At 42.6% G+C, this 24561-nt stretch overlaps 1 protein-coding gene across 6 annotated transcripts in view; it reads left to right on the top strand.

Moving 5' to 3' along the window:
• ATXN1 (ataxin 1) overlaps positions 1-24561 on the top strand; it is a 222227-nt gene that overhangs the window by 111642 nt on the left and 86024 nt on the right. For all 6 annotated transcript variants that reach the window (XM_082291366.1, XM_082291363.1, XM_082291365.1 and 3 more), the window contains one exon: positions 18089-18212. The gene's annotated coding sequence lies outside the window, so the exon portion shown is untranslated. The remainder of the gene's footprint in view (positions 1-18088; positions 18213-24561) is intronic.

The following is a 24561-nucleotide window of genomic DNA, read 5'->3' as shown; positions in this document are numbered from 1 at the left end:
AGTAATCTGCCCTATTAGATTTTACAAAGGAAGCTCAGTGTTTAAAGAAGATAAACATGCCAATTGACATTCAATATATCTTCTCAAGTCACCAGAAGAAACCTTGTTGAACCTTGTTGGCAGAGGTGCTTTCTGCAAGGGTTTCTAAAAACACCTCCCCAGCTCTTGGCTTAGTTTCTGAAATGCTCTGGCACTGCAGTGGGTCTGGTGCCAGTGCTGAAGGCTTGGTCTGGCTCCAATTGGAGCTGAGGAAAGGCTGAGTTTTAAGACCTCTAGGATGCCTTCAGGTCCAGAAGAAACTGAGCACTGGAATAATGTGTCATCCAAACTGTGGTGTATTCCTAGAAATTGATGAATATGCTGTTTTAATTTGGTGAGTTTATATAGTTGAAGTTACTGAGATCTTAATGCTTAGAAGAGAGAATTCTGCAGCTCTTTAAGATTGCCTGGCACACAAACAAGCAAAGATCTAAATTGCTTTGAGCTGCTGACAGTTATCACAGCTTTGTGCAGACACACCTTTGCTGGTACTGACAAAACACAAATACCAGTTTCACATCACTGTACTCTCCTTGGCTGGCATATATCTTAAAACATGTACTGTACCTTCACAACTTTGGCACAGAAAATGGAAAGAAGGGGTCAACAGCAACAGTAGCCTCTTATCAAACAGTTGGTTTAAAATGCTCTGAGTAAAGACAGAATTTTAAAACAAAACTTGATCAGTTGTTTGAAAACTGGACATTTAATGCATTACATCACTCTGATCCCAGTCCACTCTGCTGAAGTCACACTGGATGCAAGAACAGGCTTTGGTCTGTTAGGTGGACGGTAGCAAGGGAAGGAAAAACATCATTTTCTTTCTACAACACTGAGTTCCTCCAAACGTCCTAGCTAACTGAAAAGTCTGTTTTCAAAACATCTCTGACCCGATATGCAAATAAAATTTCTGTGATTTTGGCTTTTACTAGAAATCATGTCTGTTATGTATCTGTGTGACAAGGCACTGGTATATTAGTACTAAATGCTTCCTAAAGAAACTCATTGGAAATCCAGGGTGAAAAGTAAAGAGGCATTGAAAATTCCCCTAATCTATATCATGGCCCACCATATATTTCACACAACTGTCAGTAACCTGTAACAGCCTGCCTGCTGATGCAAGTTTCAGATAAAGAGTGTATTGACAGATTTAAATGTATTTAGTCTCCTAAGACTGTAGATTGACATTATGGTGGCTGTTGGCCACTTCCGTGAGCCCTTGCCTTCAAGTATGGAGTTAGAAATGAACAGGCAGACTCTGGCTGGTATCACTGGTGTGGCAGTGTGGGTGTATTAACTTTACTAATTTGTTGGGAAAAGAAATGTCACAATTTGACACTCCAGTGGCAAATCTATCAGTGTTCTCAGCTGCTGTTAGTGCTGGATTTATGCTCAGTACTTTTGCCATCTGCTATGAAAGCATTGCAGGCTACTAGAGGAGTGGGAGACTACACTGGCTTTGGGAAGCTTTCAGCAGAGCTGAGCAGATTCTTTGATTTGCTATGATCAAACATCCTGATTGACAGAGTGTAACTTGAGTTCCATTTCTGACTCAGTGACTGAAGTTTGTTGTGAATTCTTCTAATGATGTGGCATGCAACCTTCTTGAATTAAAAATTACAATGCCTGTGCTCCCCAGGTGCTGCAGAGGTGTCACAACAGCAGCACTGACCGAAGTCTCTGCTGTGGGTGCACGTTTGCTGCCTTTCTGCTGGACATTGCCCCTGCTCTTAAGGGCAGCAAGGCAGGCCTCACAGCAGGCACTCAGCATAACTAACACCTTTGTCAGCTGGAACATTTTCTCTGATTCTTTATTATGTTTCTGTCACAATGTACAAGGTGATTTGGGTTACTTTTTTTAGCCTGTGACCTGTATTTCTACCATTGTAGGCTCTGAACAGTTTTGTCAGCTCTGGATTGCTTTGTGGCTCTCCTGGGATAGGTGATGGTCTCCTGTACCTTCATCATGCACTAACCTCACAGGCATTGCTTGGTAAATGATTCCAATGCAAGGTAAACTTGCCTTGCTGCTGTTAAAATTCTCAGTCTTCTGAAAAGCCAGTAGATGGGGTGTGTGCAATTCCTGTGCAAAATCACTGTACTTCTCAACCCAAAGATCCAACTGTAGTTTCTACATTTTTATTGCAGAGACTGTTGTTGTTGTTGTTTTTAGCAATGGCTCCCCACATGAATCACAAATTTAAGCAACTGAGTGGAAGCACCAAAAATTCTTGATTGATATTTTTGCATGAAGTACTCTGAGCATGATCTACTGTGCACCTGCCAACACTGTTAGGTCTTTGAAATCTGGGTATGAATTTTTATCATAAGCTTTTCTTTTTCTTTTTTTTTTTTTTTAATGAAAGTATTCATGAACTAGAAAGGTATTGGATAACTGAAAACACACTGGGTTACCACAGACTTCTGCTTAATTTGAGATTGCAGTATTAGGTGTAGATGCCATGGGGACAGCTAAGAAATACATCATGTTTTGTGTCTCCAAGCCCAGCATGTAAGAATAAACATCTATTTGTAGACATGAATCTGTTGATCATAGATGTGAAAATTGAATTTGCTAGCAGTGTAAATTAAAATATTTTCCTCTTGTTAATAATGATAATGTAAATAATCATGCTAATATAAAGTACAGAAAAGATCACTAATCACATCCCAGAGTGGTTTCATGCCTATAGGTCAGTTATGGTAGACTTGAAATGGGAAGGAATCTAAAACAGGAGACAAGTGACTTTGGGACAGATGGGTCGCTGAGTTGTTTACCTTAGAGGTCACAGCAGAGCAGAGCATGAACCAACATGGAAATAAGGTGGCCCAAGGTAATTTGTGCCATTCAAAATGAAACTGTCTAGAGATGGAGTCCTGTTAGGTAGGTCGTAGTTGCTTATACCTGATTGGCGATGGAGAAACCTTGAAATGATTTGGTATTACTTAACCAAGGGAACTCCACAATCCATGTCTGACAGGTATGACCTCAAGGTGGAAGTATCTTACCAAGAAATAAGTTAGAATTAGAATACTATATTGAAGTTATCTTACGAGAAGAAGCGTAAATGCTTATGGCAAAGATGCACAGCTGAAGTTCCCTGAGATATATTTGGGAAGAAATGTTGTGCTATGCACATACACTCTGCTCCAAGCTATTAATGCAATTATGGGAAGGTAAAAATCTTCAAATAGCAGAGTAGCTTCAGTTAATTCAAAAGAAAAGTTTAATAGTGGAATATGACAGAGTCCTGAAGGCACCGGTCTGTGATGAAAGGGGCAAATAACGTGAACCTGTTACCTGTTACACTGCCTTTCGGAAGAGAACTGCCAGAGCTGTGTTTTAATCTGGTGTGGTTAAGTGTGTCCAAAATACTCCGAGTGTTTTAACAGTTGCACAAATGATTCACTTTTCTAGCAGTCTGATTTTGGATTATAATCTGTTTCCCTTCTGTCTTTAATGTGCAATTCTGCTGAGCATGCAGTTCACATTGGCTGCCTCGGGCAGACTGCAGGTCAGCTTTTGAATGTAGGAGAATTCATGAAATATAAGTATTTTGTGTACAGTTAATAGCAGTTGCACAAGTACAAAGGCTTTGCTTTATCAGCAGATGTGGTCTAGGTTTACATTTATGTCCACATTCAATCCTTACATTTATTGCAGTCGAGAGAAAAAAATCAGAAGCTTGGTGAAGTCTTTAACAATCTGCTTTGGTAGCTGGCCAGTCCACTTACCCTTGAGTGAAGCACATGGTAGGGTGGTTCTTTCTTCCATTAACTCTTTGATGCTTGGAAACGGGGATGATTCACATGAGTGACAGGGAAGGGGAAATTACTGTAAGTGCAAGATTAGCAAAAACTTCGTACTCACCTTGTGCCAAGCCAGGAAGGGATTCGTGTACTATGGGAATGATTAGATGGCAATGTTTGCTGGACTGCTGTGGCAGACAAAGGATATTTGAGAAGGCGATCCAGCTCTGCTGGAGTCTGCGTGGTAAGTGGAGGACAGCCTTTCCACTTGGAAACTAGTATTGGGTTGGGCACTTTCTGGTTAAGTCAAAAGGGTTGCTGTTGTTTGCAGTAGCTCAGCTGTTTCCCTTGTGACATGGCTGTGTTTCCTCACTTCTTGCCTGAGCTGGTGCCGGAGTTTGGAGTTGAAGGCTCTTTGCCATCATTGCTCCTCTCTGGTTAAGGGGTTTTTTTGTTAGTTTGGGAAGACATGAGGAGAAATCAAATCCATGCATGGAGAAATGGTAATGAGTAGAGTGCAGAGGGAAGGCCACATATCCCTCCTTCCCAAGTGCAGAAATAACCAGTGCCGATGCGGGAGCTTGTTTGTAGCACCTCAGCTTGGCCCAGCCAAGCGTCCATCATGTGGTGAGCAAAGAGTGGGGTGGGACTTCCTTGCAAGGTGATCAGTGTGATTTCCTAATGCTATGGAGGGAAGTCATTCCTGAGCAACAGTAGGAACTTTTTTTCTCAGGGTTAAGTACTGTGCCGTCCTCCTTTAAACCAGTGAGATGGCAGTCTGGGAGAAGGATATGAAAAATAGATGGGCTTAAATTGAAACCTGGCATCTGGAGCAGCTTTGGCAGACCTCGAGATAATACTTCAAAGTTGTTCAGCCCCACAAGGTACAGTATTATTTTCTGCTTGGTGAAGTATTACTTGGGAACTGGAGTCATTCTTGGGGTTTCCTTATGCTGGGCACTGTCACACTGGGTAGAAAACAGCTCCTGACTGAGCTGAGTCTGAGCCTGCACGTTCTGAGCTGCTTACTCGCCTATTCTCTGTCTCCCCAAGTATTTAGCAGTAAACCTTTACCCTGAATTAGTTTTTCCACACTGAGCAACAGTGTAAATATACCTGAGCATTACTGAATCTGCTTTTACTCTACTGAAATGATAGTCCGTATTTTAAAATCATTAAAGCTGAAGCAACATAAATATTCTGTGTTTCATGACAGCATGAAAGGAGCATGGCCTCCTAATTACCCTGGTATTCAAATGTGTGCAGGGGCACTTGGAAAGTGCAAGGCTCCCTCAACTCCCTGCAGTTTGGCAGGTATCTGTCTCCTTACAGAATTGAGTTTGGACACTGAAGAGAAATTTAGCACATTGGCTTATCTATGAATTTAGCATTCTGGCACTGATGGGGTGATTCCCAGAGTTTAGTAATCAGAGGCAGAGAACATCCTTCCACAAGCAGTTAGTGCCCATAATTCTCACTGTCTGTGAAATCTGGACCTGCTTTCACTTTTGGTGGTTTACAAGGAAGAAAGCAAGTCAACCTAGTTCAGTTGTTTTAGCCACGTGTGTTTGGAGATCATTCTGAAATATGATTAACACATGCCTCCACGTAGGTCGGATTTCAGGTTGTAAGGTTATTAATTGGTTTTTATGCTGTTTGCTGCTTGAATGTTGGTGATTCTTTTATCTAAGGTAAAAAGAACATAATTATTCTTAACTTATAGCAACCCCCCCATTTTCTCTTAAATGTCTTGATATGAAGAATTTTAAACTAAATTTCTGCACAGATACTTTCTAAGAGATTGGCTGTCACATACAATAAAAAACCTGCACTTTTGCAGGGACCCAATGAGACTTTGCAAATTTAGATTTATTCTCAATGTTAAATGTAGTTGAAGATGTCATTTCTTAAACAGCACTTTTAGAAGTAGTTAGCTTAAAAGTATAGCAATTCAAAGCACAGAGGGAATGATTTTGAAGCGTAAAGTCTTGAAACACAATGCAGAGGTTGACAGTTTCACTGCAATTAGAAGCAAGGCAGGCACAACTCCCACTTCTGAAAACTTTCCTATCGCTCTGCTTCCTCTCTTGGCCTAGAAAACCTAAAAAAACCCATGTTGACTGGCTTTGCTTATTGACTTAACATAGTTATACTCAATAGCATTAGGAGACAGAGCAGAAAGGGCTGCCAAATGTGTCTGTAAAGAATAATCTTTACAGAAAGCTTCACAGAGGTATTTTTTTCCACATGCTTTCAATCTCCTGAGAATGCTGGTTTTTTGAGGAAAGCAAGTGTTAGGGTGGTTTGGTTTTTTTCTTTTTTTCTTTTTTTTTTTTTTTTTTTTTTTTTAACAAGGCTTGTTTTGTTAGGAAACCACTCCCTTCTGCTGCTGCATTTAGACTCGCTGCTAATTGCCTTTTGGTCTAAGACATTTTCCATGAATTGCCACATTCCCCCACACTGTTACAACTTCACACTGATTATGCTATGTTAGCGGCACTTCTGCCTGCTGCCTTTGGGAGGAGTGGCTGAGAGAAGGATCTGGTGTAGCTGGGAAATTGTGAGGTTTACTGGAACTGAGGTTTGTAGCTGCTAAAACACAGCAGCGGCTGTTCCTCCCAGACTAAAGTGGTATAAGGAGGGCATCCTCCTAACTGTGGTGGTATATGCACTGCTCTGTTGTGAGCCACTGCTGAGGATTTTGCATAAGAAGTCATGGCAAAGTGATGTGTGGCGTGTTAGGCTTATATTTTTCACCCTAGTCACACACTGTAGGGGGAAGCCAACCTCAAACTCTGGTGCCAGAGAGGGTGTGGGAGGGGGTGATCTTCAAGAACACTGCTGGCTCACTGAGCTCTTTGGGGTGCCCACCGAGCCCAACCTCCATGCTTGTCTTTCTCCTATAGCCTGGAGACAGCATAAGCTTCTCCTTAACCCAGCTCTGTCCTCTGCAGCAAAACCTCCTGGATCAGCTGTATAAAAGATCACTGCTCACGGAAGCTCGCGCACTGGGTAGGAGAACTGGATGTAGCAGAGTTGTTCAGCACACCTAATCCACTTAAACTATGGAGCTCATCTACTGATCTGCAGGCATGGCAGTGCTCTTAGGTGTGATAGCTAAAGAGGCTTTGGCTTGAGCTACAGTTTCAGGGCAGTCAAAACCTGCAGCTCGGGCTCAGGATCTGGTTACACCAAGTTGGCCCTGACCCAACCAAACATGGTTAAAAGTGAGAAGTTGTGAGAGATAAACCCCTCTACTTAAGCCTTGTCCTAGCTCGGGAGCTGATCAGTGTGTTCAAGTGCTTTTCCAGTCTTAACTGCTTTGATGAAAGGCAGGGCTTACTTGGTGTGTGAACAGGGATGAGCTTTGCCAGTAAAAGCCCTCTTTTTAACTAGGATAATTGCATCCACAGGGCTAGTAGTTAACGTTTCTGCTTTAATTGTATCACTGTGCATGAGAGTACAGATCTTTTACAGGTAAAACTCCTTTAATTCCTAATGTAGTAAGCGTGGTTGGGTCCCACCTACACTGTGGCTGTTGGTCATGGTGCAGGAGGAACAACTGGTGTTGTAACAGGATCTCTGACTACATTAATCTGTTGTCCAGCCTGTGACGTATGAGGGTTTTCACCTCAAAGAGGTGGTTTAACAGTTCAGGTCAATCCAATACGCCAGTGCTGGCTGCAGGCAAGCCCAGTGTGGAATTTTCTGCCATGTGACAGTTGGCAGGGGTGGCTGCAGCCCACAGGAGCTGGCAGTGGGCACTGCTCCTGCCCTGCCATCATTTATCTGGGATGAAACCTGTACCCTTTTTTGCTGTTTAGGGGAAGAGAGGGGGGAAGGGAAGTATGAGGAGCAGTGTGTGGTACACTGCTGAGTCCTCTACTGTCCTCCTTGCAGTACTAGAAGATATCCAGGGAAGCTAAAACTTGGTAGTCTTTTGTGAAAAAGGCTTTTAACATTCCTGTTACCAAATTATTAGTACATTATTATAGACCAAGTATAGATCAAATAATTTTCTGCAGCTAATCCTTGCTTACCACAGGAAGGTAGAAAAAGGAGTGCTGCAAGTCTTTTGATGCTGGTCCCACCACAGGCAATGCAGCCAGGAACCACTCTCACAGCACCCATGTACCACTCATACTGCTGGGTACAGAGACCTGCTCCCTGCTTTCATTCAGCAGCAGAAAGAGGCAGAAATGAAGGCAGAACTCTAACTCTGAGTTTCAGGAAAGGGTGCAACTGGTCTGTTGGCATAGAGAGAACCAGGAAACAGGAACACCTGTGTTGCATAGCTTTGGGCAGGTCAATTATCCCATCTCCAGTGAAATTCTCTTTTGCATAAGGTATGAATAACAATACTCAATTTACCTTGCAGGGGTGTTAGAGAGTTACAGTTAATTTTTTTTTACAGTGTTTGTGGTACGTAAAACCCTAAATGAGTGCAAAGCATTATTGCGATTTAATTTTATTGAGGGTTAAGTATTGGTGACTGTGCCCAGCTGAGCACTTGGTGGCAGTGAGCGAGGCAAGTGACCAGCAGCAACCATGTTTGGCAGCAAGCAATGGACAAAGAAGGAAAACGGCGCTAACTTATTCCAGTCATACCTATTCTTTTTCATTTCTTACCACTGTACATTTCCCGTTAAGCAGATGAAGGTGCTCAAAATATCAAATTGGAACTCTGTGGTTTAATAGACTTACATTTTACTGTTTAAAAGGCAACTAAAGGTTAATGACATAAAAATTTGTCTTGTAGGAGAATGAGAGAGTGGAAGTGCCTCCAAAAATGCCCTGAATGGTCCTTAAATAATATCTTTCAGAAACAGACCATACCTGATTAGTTAGGTGGCAAATTTTTCACTGGGTTAGTAACATGCCAAGGCTGCTGGTTCCTCCACGTTCCATGCTACTGCTGTTGAGGGTTTTGCACTGGATTAAAAACATGGATGAAAATTACTTGGACGTGGTTGGTACCTCACGGCAGCAGCATGAGCCAGGGGATGAGCAGGGGGTTGTGTGCATGTGTTGGGGGATGCTCCCAAGTTCAAAACATGAATCAGTGCCAGACTACAACGTGTGTCTGTGTTAGAGCCGCCGAGTGTAAGAGAGGGACAGACAGCGTGTGTGATTTCTCTGCCTTGCTCTAATTTCGTGGGAAATTGGGGCTTCCTAGCAGTGGGGTTACTCTTAAGTGCCAGCGCTCCAGTGGGTTTCACGTTGCACCTCGGCGTCCCAGGGATTTTGTTACTGCCTGCTCACTCTCTTCCTTTTTATTAGGTGCGAAATGCAGACGCTTGTTCTAATTACCACTGGTAGATGATAGCACAATTGAATAACAGTCTTCTGGTAATCTGGGATAAGTTCTGCCCTCAGAAAATTGCACTCCAGGTGTACTGGAGACAGCGTATTCCTGGTAGAGAGGAAGGATTTGACCCACGCTTTCTCCGTATTTGTTAATTCAATGTCTTTTCTCTGTGAGAGTCCTGAGAGACAGGTCCAGAGGTCAGCAAAGCAGGAAAGGATCTTTCCAGTGTCTTCTTTTAAGCTTTGGGTCAAAGTCTGCATTGTACCCTTGTTCTTGTTGCATATGAAAACATTGTTTAGCCCTGGATTTTTTCAGGTTTTTTTCCCTTTCTTCCCCAGTGCTAAAAGCTGCCATGGTCACTTACCCAAACACAGTGATAGCATCAGCTCCACAGTTAACTTCTCATTTAGTGGTGTTTCTGAAAATAACAATTGCTGCAAGAAAACAAATGGTAGACATGTAGCATATGCTAAACATAATGTTAATTTATTGCCTTTTTTGAAAAAAAAGTTGCAGTATGAAATTTAGGGGGCAAGTCTCAAATCCTGTGAAATTCATGGCACAATGCCAGTTTATTTGAGAGAAGCTTACATTTGTCCCTAAATCCTACAAGTCCTTAACTACATTTTGCTTTCTCACATGCCACTCACCTTTAAGATGATACTCCTTTTTTGGCATTATTAATTATCATTATTTTTGTTGCTGTTATTATTCCAGGAAATCTGTATGGGAGGAACGCTGAAATCTGCTTTAAAAATAGCATTTTCATGTCCTCCTACTCACTGTACTTCGTGCATAGAATGCCTTTTATAAATGCAGACTTGCTGCTTGGCTAGATAAAAGAAACTGTCACTTGATTTCCATAACGAAGTCATTCCCAGGAGGATTTCATTGTTTTAGCAATAAAATTTTTCTAAAAAGGACTTTTATTTTGCCTGAGAAAGATAACAGAAATGAACTTCTGAGTGGTTATTCCACAAAACAATTAGAAGAAAGCAAGACTGTCTTGATTTGATGTGAGATTTGTATGTGTGTGAATTCCCTTTCATATAAGATGAGAATAAATTCCCAACTGAAAATCAAGTTTGAAACACCCCCCCCCCACACAACCTTACACAAGCCACTTTTTCCCCCCCTTGCTCACAGAGATGACAGACATCTTTATCAGCACTCTCCTGCATAAATTTGGTCATATCCTTGATTTCAGCCCTATTTCAAAAGGTACTTGCATAACTTCTGATTCAGATACTTTCCTGAATTAGAGGCAGTCATGGATAATCATTGCCAATTATTACAGTGCATTAATTTCATTACCAGGTATGTTCGTATTCGTGGGGAGGAATGATCTCTGCACGCTGTACTAAGGCTGAGTGCTCCCTGAAGCAAGGACGGTGCTTCAGCTGTGGGTGCTTCAGCTGTCGACCACAGTGCAGGCACAGTCCCTCCTTGCTCACATGCACCATGCTGCCCTGACCTCTCTCACCACTTCTCCAGTATTTCTCACCCCTTTTCTCAGCTGCTCTGTGTTTCATGACAGCGTGACGTTCCTTTTCTCTGAATGCTGAACATGCTAAAGCTTGTCAGAATTACAGCATCAAAAAAAATGTAGGAAGCATATACAGTAAGTGAAAGGTCCTGCTGCTTGTATTTGGTTTTTTTGGTTGGTTTTGTTTGTTTGTTTGTTTGTTTTTTAGGGGCTGGGGGCCTATCTCTCGTTTGGACTTTTTTTGAGCCCTGCTTGCATTTTCCTAAGTGTGAATCAAGGCAATTACCATTTCAGGTACTGTAGACAGCATACTCCTGTAGGTAGATACATGCAGTTAAGCAAAAGGGAAGAGGAGAAAAAACATTTTCTTTGTAGTCAGGAAAGCCTTTATGGATTTGGCATCATACTTAAAATTGCATTGTATTAAAGAAATGCAACAATTTCGGAAATTATTATTTATAGGAAGATTTGTGAATTCAGGATGTGATATTCTGACTCACCCGACAGCAAACATGTTTGCGCTCCGGCTGGTATGACTCACACTGACATTTGTCTTAAGCGTGGCAATTGTTTTAGCCCTCTGCTTGGTGCAGGATGAATGAAAAGGCTCCCCTGTTGCAGGTTTACTACGTGCAGCCACCCTGGTAAATTGCAGGCTCAGCTGTGGAGTATTTCCTGTCTCACACACACATAAACACATGCACACACACATGCACAAACATACACGTGCACACACCCCCCCAGTGATGCTTTACTGTTAAATACTAGATTCACAGAAAGGAAATGCATAATTACAGCGCTGCCTTTTGCACCACATAAAGCAGCCCACATCAAAAGACATTTGTCATTAATGTTTCAACAGGTAATCTGTGGAATTACTGCCAAACCATGTTCCTGTTGCTTTGTGCTCAGTGTTGAAATCGTTGAAATCTTTGTTGTAAGCCAGCATAGTCATCTTAATCCTGCAAAAAAGTTAGTCAATAGTGCCTTTGTTTTCCAGCTTTGTGTTTCACATTGCATCAGCAGTGCAGAAGATGTGGCAGCACTGCAAGCGGGAAGAAGGTTAAGGGTGCGTTCTGGGCTGACTTCCTAAGGAAGCGAAGCTCACGTGGTGGCGTTGTTTGTGCCTGCGCCCGTGTGTGTCCCCCCCAGCCTGGCAACTGGTGTAATTCGGGTCCCCCTCAACCCAGCATTCTGCACAGGTAGAGGTGATGGGGAAGCTGCTTCCTGAAAACTTTGTGTAAGTTGCAGATGAATAGCTGTGGGCACCTGTGGCTGAACCCAGTGAGGCAAAGGCCATGGCCCAAACTCAAATCTTACTGGCACCAGGGAGTTGGTACCGTGGGCATCTGCTGGAATTACTGCTGCCACCAGAGATCAAGCCTCTTCTCTGGTTCTTTGGGTTGTAGCATTAACAGTTTTCTTCAGGAGGTTTTGTCTCTGGCTACTTAAAGTACTGCAATTAAACAGAATCTCTGCCATTGCTTTTGGTGCCGCTACTGTTTGCGACTTACAGCATTTGGATTCCCCCTTCAACACCATCTTTGCAGGAGAGCTGTGGCCATTGTATGACAGGTGTCTGTACTTGTAATGAAGGCCCTTGAGCTTGTTCTCATCTGTAGCAAGTTAATAGGGTGCTGCAGTTCTTCAAATACGCAGGAGGCTCATTGTCTCCACTCAGGGCTGAGCTGCATTTTTTGCATAATAGCTTCCATAAAAGTAAAAGAGAAATATTTATGTCATATAGCAGAAGCATCCAGAGTAGTTATTTTTATTGCTTATATCTGTTCAGCATTGCTGGCTTGCAGCCTGAATTATTATGGACCATTTGCATTCTTTTCTCAATCTTTTCTGCTCAGAAGACCTGTAGAAATGACTGTGTTACAAACACACAGGCAATAGAGTTGTTTTTACTTTAAATCTCTGTATGAGAATGAAGAAAGTTGGCATCCTAGGAGAAATGTAGATCTGTGTTGAAATTCCCCCCCCTCCCTACCAGTATTCCTGCTTTGATAGCCATGAAACAGTGGCAAATAGGGGGTGCTGATGTGAATAAGGTGATGGATTTTTATTAAAAAGTATATCACTGGCATCAGATAGGAGGTATTTATAAGGTATTTTTCTTCTTAGGGGTCTGTACTGTTGCTGCTTAGAGAAAACAATGTGGACAAGCTCCTCTTAGTTTTCTTTTCACCTGGTGGCATTGTGTGTTGCACCCATAGCCCACCTCTTGACTTAATATTTTAATACCTTATGCTCCACTCTTTCTGAGGGAAGATCACATGGAACTTAGAAACTAAGCTCACTAAGAGAAGCACAAGGCTAAGCACAGTCTAACCTCAAGTCTTTTTGGAAAAACTGGGTATTAGTGGAATACAAATAAGGAGTATGGTTGTGATGGCTGTTATTTGTGTAAAAGTGATGTCTCTTAGATCCTAGTCAGATTTGTGTTTGTACTGTTATTAGGCATCATGTAAATGGAGAATGTGAGTTTGAGCTGTTCTGCATTTTTTCGTGAGTACGACAGCAGTGATGAACCTGTGTCTGTTTTCCCGTTGTTGTTGAGGTTAGGGAATGGATAACAAGAGCAGTGGAGCTGGCTTCAAGAGCAAAGTTGCTTCCGTGGTTTGCAGATGAAAAGGTTTGGAAGGGCAGATGAGTCCAGTGAGTAGGTCTGAAAACTCTCAGTCTGTTTGTTTACCTGAGCCTTAAGTAGTGAAAAATACCTGCTGTGGGTGAAGCAATGATGAATAATGGTCTTTAGATTAAATCTAGCGACAGGAATTTCTAGATGACTCACAGCTAACATTAGTTGTGCACAATCAGTGGCCATCTTCAGTAGTGGCTCCTGCACTGGAGGGTGTGAGCTGCAGCCTTGCCCTTTCAGCCTCATGTGCTGGTCCTGTCTCTCTACTGTTCGCAGATAGATGTTCCCATCCTGCATTTTCCCTTTGGATGAGTACTCACGTTGGAAATGCACTCACAGGAAAGATGTGCTGGGCTGGGATGCCTCATGTTCACCGAGCTGGGGAAGGCAACATAGGTCCTCTGCTACAAATTGGGGGGCAGATGGATTGCTTCCTTGTCTGAGCCGCATGATCTGCATGCTGTTTTTCTGGTTTAGGACCTGCAGGATATGCAAAGTGCTGACAACTTGTTTTACTGCTCTCATGCACCCAGATACAGTTATTCACCCTGGACAAAGTGGGTGTAACACCTTGTGAAGTTGGGCATTTCACCGTGGACCGCATGGAAAGCCATGGGAAATGTTTGTTTACATGACAAAGCCATGTCATTTAAAGGATCAAGCTTCAGATGAGGAATGGATGCCAAACAGAAATCAGGGATGCCACCTGTTTTATGCATAGTAAACTTCTGTTGTCCTAGGGTGACATTGCTTGACCATAGCATAAAAGTAGGCATAACTAGGATTTAAGTAATTTTTATACTAGCAGAACATCAGCAGCAGCCTTTGTACACTAGACAAAATGTCAGAAGATTTTCAGATGGGCAAATTTTGGCATGGCTGGTGTAGAGAAGCTTTTATTAACTTGAACTCTAAAAGACAGTAAATTCTTGTTTGGCTTGTGGTTTTGGGGTTTTTTCTTGTTTGGGTTTTTTGGTTTTGTTTTTTTTTTATTTCCATTAGAATCTTTTCTCCTTGTGTAAAGTCAGCTAAACCTGTTGAAAATAATTTAGAAGTTTTTTCCTGACGTGATAGATGATACACACATTAGGTAATTGAAATCACGCACGCTCCAGGAAGATAAAACCTCGCCTTTCCCATTTGCGGTGAGGCAGGATTGAACCTGTCTAAAACTATTTCATGTAGAGAGAGAATAAAGCAGGAAATGAATTATGGTTTTATTTGAGTTGAAGGATTAGTTGTGGGATAATAGTGAACAATGGAACAACTTGGACGCAAGGCTGCCGTCTCTTTAACAGTTTTATTAGCTTATGCTGATTTGTGAATTAGGGAAACCAAATTATATCATGCAAGAGGGCAAGGGATGACAATTAAAAACCTGCAGGAAAGGACTAGTAAAATGGTAATCTCTCACTGCCTGATCTTCAAAGCAAGATGGGAGAGCGTGACCTTTTCTTGGAATAAGTACAGGATGTTGCATGTAGCCAACTTTTGGTTTTCAGGTGTTGCCAATTTGCAGTTGCTCACTTGTAGTACAGTCCTTATTTGTTGATTGCCCTGGGGTCCAATTTTAGTCTCTAAATACTCCCAAGAAGTACTTCCATGTTCTTTGATTTGAGATCTATTCATGTCTCAATTACACTTCTAATCTGTCAGCACAGTGTCCTTTTTAGCTCTCAAAGACAGGGCTATGCTGTGGTATTTGAGTAACCATAGTGCTATGGGACCATGGAAAGCAGCTTCCTTGGTAACACTTCCCATTGATAGCAGCAATGTGATCGGTAACCATGTATGTGGTAATGATTTGTTGATCATGTTGAAACTTCAGTCGCAAAGTCTGGTTAAGACCTAATTGTACTGCAAACCATCTTTCTCTGCTGCTCCCTTCAAGTTATGACTGTTTTACATGTTCCACGAAGAGCATGTCATCATAGCCCATCAGATCTGCAGAGCAGAAAGATTGTCCCAGTTAAGGACTGAGTCCTCTGTTCTTCAGGTGAGAGTTGGGCTTCAAGACGCAGTATCTGTCTGTGCATTCTGAATTTTGTGCTATGTTGTCTTTAAATCTTAAGCATAAGAGTGCCTGGGAGCATTTGCAGGCAGAGTGAAGTGCCTATGGGTAACGTGCCTATGGGTAAGGTCAAGCGAGCAAGTTGTAGCAAATTAAACTAGCTTGTGAATTTATAGTGCATCATCTGCTCCACAGTAACTGGCTGTGTGCATGGTACAAAGGCCCTGTGGTAAATACAAGGTCTCTTGCCCCTTTTTTTGCCTTAGGTGTAGGCTACCTTGCTTCGTGTCATCTTTCCCATGAAAGATCTCCCATCTTTCCGGGGAGAAGGTATCTGCCCTGGAGTGCCACCACTGCACTGTGTTGCACAGGTGCTGCTTGTGGCCTGTCCTCTGTCCCTGTGCTGGCAGGGGTCTGCAAGACACATTCCAGGCTGACAGCAAGATCCCTGCATAGCTTAGCAAGTGGCCTCTCTCCTGATTCAGTGATCAAAGCCCTGGTTTGGGCAATCATAGCCTTATTTAACTCAAACAGAATCAAAATCCTGATCCCACTTGTTGAAGTTAGTGGAAGGACTTAGTTACTGAGTGTGGTGGGTGTCAGCCCAGGGTTATGCACAGCTGACTCTCCAGGGAGGCTCACAGGAGTCTATCCAAGCAGGAGTTTGCAAGAAGTAAACTTCCCTGCTCTTACTAAAAATAATTGGAAGACATCTATTTTTGCTGGAAATGTTAAATATTTTCTCATAGTCATTTGGATGCCATTTGCAGGTTCCCTTGAATGCTGAATGACAAGAAGTAAAGATTAAAAATTGCAACTTTTAGGGTTGCCAAATTATTGGGGGAAAAACCCTCATAAATAACTTGCAAATGCTGAAATGTTTTCTTTTAACACTTAGAAACAAAATGTTTTGAGTATTTTGAGCACAAGTGGAGTTTTTTACTAGTGAGTTTCACATAATTTAAAGAAAAATAAATGGCTTGAAAATAAATTGGTTTGTGTTTCAGCAAGGTTTCAAGGTTGTTTTTTTTTTTTTAAATATGTCTGCATTATTTTTCTCTCTTTGGTCTGCTTTCTAAAGTTAAAAATCTTGTGAGACTATGTCTGATGGTGTGTTTCTCTGCCAGATAAGTAGCAGAGTCCCACTTCAGCAGAGGAGAGAAGCTGTTGACTAAAGTCCTGGAAGTGTAGTCAGGGCTTGGGTCCTTCAGATGAAGGCTCTTGATGTAGTGGTGCCTCTGTTACACAGGAGTTGTAGTTCTTAAGAAACTACTGTGTCTTAAACTGGGGAGATCTTTGTAATAGGTATCTTGCTTTGCTACAGTCCGTCAGGGAGAGAACAAAGACGCATGTACCTTGAGACTAGTGGTCACCACCATCATCATTGCCAGGTGCCTGCCCAAGTCCCAACCAGCTGGATGCTGGTTTACAGACACTGCCCTATGAGGGCTTAGCCTTAGCCAGTAAACCCAGGAGTAGTCTTAAACCAAAGCTGGATCAGCTGGGCAGATACTGCTTTGGCCTTTGGAAGGTTTTATTGTTGTTGCTTTGTATGTTCAACTGAAACAAACTGTCGTAGGTGTAAACTTTTTTTGAATAGCAACTTTTTTTATCATTGCATTGCCTTCCCTCTGCTCTTCACCCATGAACTGCACTTGTCCATCTGTCTGACTTGTTTCCTGCCTTCACATAGTGTGAGATTCATCTGCATTCATCTGTAGCCATCTAATCTGAGCTCAGTGTCTAGACTCACTTTATGGAGAGAACCAGACCTTTCTAGAGTGATTCATTCTGTCCTAAAGCAGATGCTTAAGATAGGTCAAATGAATAATTTTCTAGATTGCCTCGTTTCCTCCAACAAGTGAAGAGAGTTTGCACTGTCTAAGGCGTAGACTTTTGTCCTGCACATGTTATGGGTTCGAGGACATGGATTCCACCATAAGGCTGATAGGATGGGATCCATGTGCACAAATCCTGAAATTAGACGTGAAATGTCTGAGGAGCCTTAAATTAAGGAGATAGGAAAAGTTTGTGGCACAAAATGAAACTAAGAATTTAGGAAGCACAAGAAGACTGTGGGAACCTGGCTCAAGGAAAAAATGTTCAATTTGGCGCAGGTGGAAATATACGCTCTATTTTAAGCATTCTATGTGGGGTTCACATAAAAATGAAGCCCAGCAGTTTCCTCAGACCCCAGTAAAAAGGCTGAGGAGAGTCTGATACCTTGTATAGTAGGTAAAAAGAAATAAAGAATTGGTCCACAAAGAAATTTTGTCAAAAAAATTAATGAAAGAACCATAATATTAAAAATCTCAATTATGAAAAATACTTCCTACTGAGGAACAGCAAGAGTGAGTGTGTGTATTTTTGGTTTCAGTACTCCTCTGTTACAATATTGCAGATAACCATGGAAATAGATAGGTGTTTACCTTCCCTTAGAGGAGTTCGTCGAGGACAAAAATCTTCCTGTGTGGATCTCTCTGTACATTGTGGACTTTGTTTGCAGACACTTTTCTAAACAGCAGCTCCAAGTAGTTTTTTCTTTCTCTTGTTACAGCAGCAGAAGTATCTAAGAATTATTTTAATTATGTATCTGCTTCAGCAATTCTGAACTGGGGTTTAATTTTTTCTAATAATATGTACGGGGCAAATTACTCTTCCTATCCTAGATCAGTGTTTGCCATAAACTCACTCCATACTGGAATCTCCATCTTGGGAGCTCATTAAAAACGCATTTGCTTCAAGGAGATGTAGGAGTCAATTGTTCATTTGTTAAACAGTTCTATGGATTTTCCTCTTTTTATTCCTTGCTTTCCTTTCTTATTTGGTTTTGCTTTTGTTTTACAGCTCTACCTTACTTTATTTGAAAGAGGAAAGCCAGTGAGGACCTGTGAACAATCCAGCAGCTTCTGAAAAATCTTCATGCTAAAGGATAATCCAGAATTCCCTGAAGAAGAACATAGTGAATGCTGTGAGTTCCTAGCAGTGATAACAAGTACTTCCAATTATGTCTTTTGGGAGGTGGTATCTGCCCTGTCGTGTTTGGTCTCTTCCCTGTGATGCACTGAGCACCAAAGGCAGGTGTGTTTGGGTTGAGCTGCAAAGATAGGCTTGAATTTCTCTCCCTCTTACTTTTTTTTCTTTCTTTTAATGGGTTTAAGGGCAGACTAGTGTTATCTAAGAAAAGATGGTGGGTTTCTTTTCCTTGGACTGCTACAGTTATTTGTCATATTGCTATTGCTTTTTAGTTAAATATGTGAGCCTGCATTGGAAGGCCATGTGACTCTGTAGCCTAACAAGAGTGAGAAATAGTATGGATAACAGTTCATGAGTCTACAGGTTAGGTTCAGGAGTTTTATACATGCTTATACAATGGTTGAAATTATTTGACCACTTTCAAATTATAGGAATGCAAATGTGGTTATTTCTGCCTGGTACTCCAAACTCCTGTTGGTCAGTTTGTTATATTAGATAGAGTATTTCCAATACAAATGCTCCTCTAAGGCGTTTGTGTTCATAGGAGTCGGAGTAGCACACCTTCCAGAGGGAAACACAGTCAGTCAACTGAGACCTTGATTCAGTTGTGGTATTAATAAAAGAAACTGTTCCCATGAGGGATGGCTAAAGAGAAGGCATAAATATTTTTATGTTCATTGTTTTTCTTATGAAGCCCACTGCTTTTCTGGGTTGAAATGGGCAAACATGCAGATCAAATGTAAACATTCTCACAAAAAGAGGAAAACAAGAGTTCTCTGCCTGCCAGGTTTTAGAATAATCCTTATTTTTCTCTTAAGAAAGAACTATGGGGATTTCCAAGTTAGGCAGGTTAGTATTTAAATTCTTATGTCCAAAGTGTACAGTGGTCCTTCAAGATATTAGTCATGATAAAACAAGCTGCAGATTCTTCTGGTTTGAGCAAACTAGTTTGTGCACTTTCCATGAATGTAGTAAATAAATATATTTCCTGGCATGCCTTCTAGCTCCTTCAGAGTTGGATGCCCTCCTTTGCGCTGCTTTTCCCTTTGGGTTCAGGCTTCGGGAAGCAGATTCAGACAGAGTCTAAGCAGTGCTGCCTTCCCAAGAACCAGATGCAAAATAAATATTAGAGAGGACACTGAAAATTTTTTGCCATCTCTTGCCTTTCCCTCCTGCTTTGATCTACAGTGAAATAGTTAACAAAACTGACATTTGGAATTGTTACTTACTAGTTACCACTAAGCTGCCAAGTTAGTGGCTCATTAAGAGACCTCAGAGACCTGGAGCTTCTCACTGTCTATGTATCCAAGCAGACGTGGCTGTATCAGCTTATTCCCACACTTCGAAAGACCACAAGAGCTTACTTTGCATGCTGGCATCCTAGAGCAGGAGAGGACAGCCTTAAAAAAACAAAAAACCAAAAAAAACCCAAAACCGTCCCAGCATGCAGAGCTGTTGGGATAACAGGACATGTTCATTCAAGATGTTGCAATCACCTCCACTGACTGCAACAGCAGCATCACCTCACGTGAAGAAGAGCATTCCCTGGGTCCTGTAAGGTGTTCCAGATGAGCCAGATAAACTGAAGGAGGCAATCATCAGCCATTACAGGGGGCAGAATATCTGTTGAAGATGCTGTCATTGTGATCCTTACATTCTGCCCTGTCCTAAACGATTTAAAATCAGCCCACTTTAAGAACAGTGTGATGTTCTGCTATTGTGGTGCCAAAACCCTGAATTACACTCAGGAGGCCTGGGTTTGTGCAGAAAAAGCAGCACTCTTCTCACCAGGTATGGATGGGAGAAAGTGTTCTTGAGAATGCCTCTTACCCTAGCATCCAGGACTGGTTCCTTTTGAGGAATCATTTGTAGGTGATGGAGAGCTTTTTAGCAGTTTCTTGAGAGTGTATTTTGTCACCTGGCTTCTGCTTGGAGGGCACTGCTGCAAGAAGGAGGCAGTCAGCCAGGCTCCTCCTCTCCTCTTTCCTTTAACCTCTTAGGGAGACAAGAATACCAAAGGTGAGGAGGTACAGTGTTTCTCCTGAAAGGAAATCCTGGCATACAGTGATTTTACTGAAAAATATTTCTCTCTCTTCCCTGTGTGCAGAGTGTTGTCATGTTAAGATGTGAGGAAAACGATCAAACCTTTCCCACTGCAAGCAGTAGCTGTTTTCTTCCCTTTCTGCTGCCTCCTCCTGCCACCCAGGCAAATTTCAGAGGAAGGGGAGTGTGACGAGGGAGGGGTGCAGTAAATTGGGACCAGTGTCTTGCATCCACCTAGAAACTGCCTGTTTACTAAACAGTACAAATTTCTTGCTTCCTTTTCCCTGCTCTCTTCATTTGGATGAAATGCATTTCTGGAATAGCAGTGCTTGTACAAATCAAGTCCATATTCCACTTCTGGGGAGAAAAAAAGGGCTGTCAGGAGGGTTCATTAAGGAGGAACGTTTATTTTAGCAAGGGTAAGAATGAAGCAAGACAAGGCTCCTTTGCTCTTGCTGGAGGGTGCCTTGTGTATTCCAGCATACAGTTTTATAACTTTCTGGTAGGATGTAGGTATCCTGAGGGGTTTTTTTCCATCCTGAAAACATATGCCACAGCTTTTTTGGAGTGCTAGCCACACAAGCACAAACACATTCTAACAGGAGCAAGGAATAAACTCTTCATGTTCCTCACTCGCAGGCATTTCTTCACATTCTTTTTTTTTTTCTGTGCTTATGTGAGAACCTCTGGCACGGTTTGTGGGAAATGGAAAATAAATCGCTAAATCCAGTATGTGTCAATAACAGAAACGTGTTTAGTTGATCTCATATCTATAACTGTTATTTTGGGCAAACTGCAGATGGTAGGATAGTAAACATCCCCATTTCTAGCCCAGACAGGCTTTCTATGCCCTGCCTTCAGTGGGAACCTGCTGCTGTAAGGGCTGACTCCGGAGAGGGTCCTGGGGGACTGCAGTCGCACATGGCTTAGCCCCAGTTCCATTCCATTTTTGAGCTGCTGCCTTCTTTCTCTGTTCCTTGGCCCTCCTTGCTTCCTTTACCCTGGGTCCTATCTCCCATGTACTCCCCCTCTGGCTGCCGGCTGTTTTTCCTGGCACGTGGAGCTGTGACGGGTCTGGGAGCAACAGCTCCTGTAGCTGATGTCAGTGCTGCTTCCTGAGCAGCCTGGCCAGGCTGGCTGCAGCCCAGGCACACCCTCTCCCCAGAGCATCACCTTCTCTGCCTGCCTGTCCTGCTGCTGCGGCAGCCCTCAGGGAAGAGGCTTGTGCAAGGATGGAAATTGAATGTTAGCGAGCCTTTTGCAGCAGGTTTCTGTGAGCGGCCATCTCCCACGCCTGGAGCCTCAACGCCAGGTTGGAAGTGATGCCTGGTTTCTGTTCTGAGCTGTACACACCTTGGAAGAGCGATGGGAAGCTTTGACACATGCAGTCTTAAAGTTTCTGGATGTCTTTGCTTTTGTGTCACTTTGGTATCTGTATGCTAAATCAATTCATGTTTTTTTATGGAAGTTACCAGGCTGCTGAGAAAAGAGCAGAGCTGCATGGGTCCATTCTTCCAAACAACAGCCCAGTACATGCCACTCGGTATTTATAGTGAGAGGGAAAAAGGGAAGAATCATGTTAATCTGAGAAATGTCTCTCAGAAACAGCAGTAATTTATTCCTAGGCATTATTCTTCATTAAGAGCTACAGACAGCTGCAGCTTCCCTTTAAATAGAAATTGCTCTCTGCAGGCATGCTATACATAGGGCTTCAGGTTTCTTCCACTTCTCTGCCAAAAAATGAGAAGTATTTCTCACCAAATAAATGTTTATTCAGAAAGTCGTATTTCCTGGCTTTTATTTCACGTCACGGGCTTCCGGCAGCCAGGCAAGAACAGCTCAAGGCTATCATTTGGGAAAGGAAGCTGAAACAGTTTGAGTCTCTCGTGGGGCTTCCAAAAAAAGTTTCTGGCCATAACTCTGGGCCTTCAGTTTACTTTAGCTGTTGAACATTGGATTAAAATGGATGTTGCAGAAATCCTGCAGGGCAAGTGTGTCTGTGCAAATGTAAAGTGGGTGGTGGTAGGTGTTTCTGCTCATCAGGCCAGCTCACCCCCTCTCCTGGCCTTGAAGCCACCACCGTCCTCAGACTGCATGGGTGGCAAACTGGCCTTGGGAGCTGGCAGCAGCTGGGCTGTTTTGTTGGTGGGGTCAGTGTGTGGACACCTAAGGAACAGCAGGCAAGAGCTGGGCTGTGCCTGCTTGCACCTGCCACCCAGCAGAGAGGTGGCCAGGGTGGCTTCAAGTTCTGCAGAAGGACATGCAGCGATGAAGCTGTAAGCCACCAGTGCTCCTCAGGACCAAATGCCTTTTTATTCATATCTGTGCAGCTTCCTTGGATTTACCTTTCTCTTGTCTGCATTCCTGCTGGCTGGCTCCTCAACTCATGATTTCCTAAGTTGTCTTTTCCCCACTATCTTTTCCAGACTGAACTGCTGAGCTTCCTCTCCTGTCTCCAGGGCTTATCTGCTGGACCCATTCTTTCCATTCAGTGTGCCAGCCCCTACCACTCCAATAGGTGACTTTGCTGTTGTTGAAGCCTCAACTGGTTGTCTTTCGTCATCTGTGGCTATGGTGTTCCTGTCAATACATGATGTTTTTCTTTTCCACGTCTTCTTCCAGTTCTCCTTGCACACCTAAGTTTATGGCTTATGGTATGCAGTCCATGTATTAAAATAACTTTTAGTTAGGTCATTCATTACTGTCTTGCTTTCCTCTCGGCCAGTATAGGTTCCAGAGAAGTGAGAAGGTGTAATTTCTCAAGGGCTAAAATCCAAGTCTTGGATAGGCAGGCATGATGCCTGGGCCCACTACATGTTGCTACTGGTTGTCAGCTTTGTAAAACTTACCCTGCAGAGCAAAGAAATCTGGGCACAAAGATTGTTCTCTTCTCTATGGTGGCAAGCTGTAGTTTCCCAGTCTGTTCTGCCTTCCCTTCATTGTCTTCCAAGCAAATGGCTGTAAGATTATGACTCCCATGTTTGGACTGAGAACAGCTTTTGCCTGAGCAAACAGATTTCTCTTTGGCAGTCACTTTAACTGCTGCCCCAGCTTTTTGCTGTCAGCTTTGTTTCATGATTTGGCATTAGAGAAGTCCAGGCGGTCCTAGTGCACAGTGCATTGGAGCGAGTAAACGCAGCAAGGCAGGCAGGTGAATAATGCCTTTGTTAATGATTACAATACCAGTGGTGGTGCATGAAACCACAAAAAGCATCTCTTGTAGTTCAGCATTGTAGCTTATGGTTGCTTATTTTTAACTTGGTGGTTCCAACTGGAGAAATGTCTGGTCTTTGCTGGCAGCACTGCTTGGTCCAAGAGACGTCCAGTGAAACCGAGAAGAAGCACTGGGAACCAAGCCCAGCCTTCACAGGTTTATAGCATGGAGTGAAAGCTGCCCTACTATTTGTAGGTTGTGTCTGGTGTGAAGCTGATTGAAACACAGGTATCTCATGCCTGTGAGAATATTTTTTCCACTTTTCTTACACTTCTTGTGTTTCCCTGCTGCTTTCTTGTGCTGCTGCGATACTTAGCATCACTGGTGAGCTGGTTTGCTGTGCCCATGATGACCCTAACAGTATATCATAACCTGCCAATGCTTCTCTCAAAGCTGATAATGTTTGTGGCAGCAGCAGCGGCAAGAAGAGAATATAAATTAAGCTCTCCTACAGAGGAGGTTTTTTTCCATTTTCTGTTTGGAGTGCACATTCAAAAGGAAAGGCTGCTGATAGTGGTAGGTTAGTTAAGAGGAATCATGAGCCCTTTGTAGCAAAGTATTATTCTGAACAACTTGTTCATTCATATTTATTTTAGGTTTGTTTGCAGTCTCCTGGGCATGTTGACCCTGGATGCATATTTTGGGAAGGAGTATCAGATACTTTTATTCAAACTGGCTGTATTGATGCTATCAGTGTTCCTTCTCAGTGAGTTTTATGTTTCTTGTTGTTAATCAGCTTTGCTGTTTCAAGCATCACACTGATGAATGTTTCAGAGGCACCTGATGCCACAAAGTTCAAGAGGAAGATAAGCAACTTGACAGGATTGCCTTTAGCTTCTTTTCCTGTTGAGGTATCAGAACTAGAGACAGACTAAGGAAACCGGAGATACTTTTTTTTTATTTATTTCCAAAGAGTTTTCCTGGCAGCTTTTTAAATGAAAGAAAAACCCTCCCCACTATGGCAAATAAAGTTTATTGCAGTAGTGCAACTTCCTACCAAGTTATTGCACTAGTAATAGAAGAAATCTGTTTGGGGAGTGAGGGCTGCATTAGATGAGGGGAGGAACATTATTTGTGGTTTTCTATG

Source organism: Coloeus monedula (assembly GCF_965178545.1).
Source record: "Coloeus monedula genome assembly, chromosome: 1".
In the NCBI taxonomy this organism is placed as follows: Eukaryota; Metazoa; Chordata; class Aves; order Passeriformes; family Corvidae; genus Coloeus; species Coloeus monedula.
The sequence above is the reverse complement of the archived record's forward strand: the minus strand, read 5'-3'. Positions and strand labels throughout refer to the sequence as shown.